Here is a 932-nt window from a genome sequence, read left to right on the forward strand (position 1 = left end):
CATGGTGATTGCCCCAGAGGTACTTTTATCCTTGACTAGAGTTTTTGCTATCCTAGGTTTTTGTTATTCCAGATGAATTTGAAAATTGCTCTTTCTAACTCAGTGAAGAATTGAGTTGGAATTTTGATGGGGATTGCATTGAATCTATAGATTGCTTTTGGCAGGATAGCCATTTTGACTATATTAATCCTGCCAATCCATGAGCATGGGTTATCTTTTCATCTTCTGAGATCTTCTTCACTTTCTTTCTTCAGAGACTTTAAGTTCTTATCATACAGATCTTTCATTTCCTTAGTTAGTGTCACATCAAAGTATTTTATATTATTTGTCAGTATTGTGAAAGGTGTTGTTTCCCTAATTTCTTTCTCAACCTGTTTATTCTTTGTGTAGAGAAAGACCACTCATTTGTTTGAGTTAATTTTATATCCAGCTACTGTAATGAAGCTGTTTATCAGGTTTAAGAGTTCTCTAGTGGATATTTTAGAGTCATATACCCAGAAGATATTCCAACTTGTAATAAGGACACATGCTCCACTGTGACCATAGCAGCCTTATTTATACCAGTCAGAAGCTGGAAAGAACCCAGATGTCCCTCAACAGAAGAATGGATACAGAAAATGTGGTACATTTACACAATGGAGAGCTACTCAGCTATTAAAAGCTGAATTTATGAAATTCTTATGCAAATGGATGGATCTGGAGGATATCATCCTGAGTGAAGTAACCCAATCACAAAAAAACAAACATATGCACTCATTGATAAGTGGATATTAGCTCAGAAACTTAGAATACCCAAGATACAACTTGAAAAACACATGAAACTCAATAAGAAGGAAGACCAAAGTGTGGATACTTCATTCCTTCTTATAATGGGGAACAAAATACCCATGGAAGGAGTTACAGAGACAAAGTTTTGAGCATAGCCTGAAGGA

Source organism: Mus caroli, chromosome 6 (assembly GCF_900094665.2).
Source record: "Mus caroli chromosome 6, CAROLI_EIJ_v1.1, whole genome shotgun sequence".
Taxonomy (NCBI): Eukaryota; Metazoa; Chordata; class Mammalia; order Rodentia; family Muridae; genus Mus; species Mus caroli.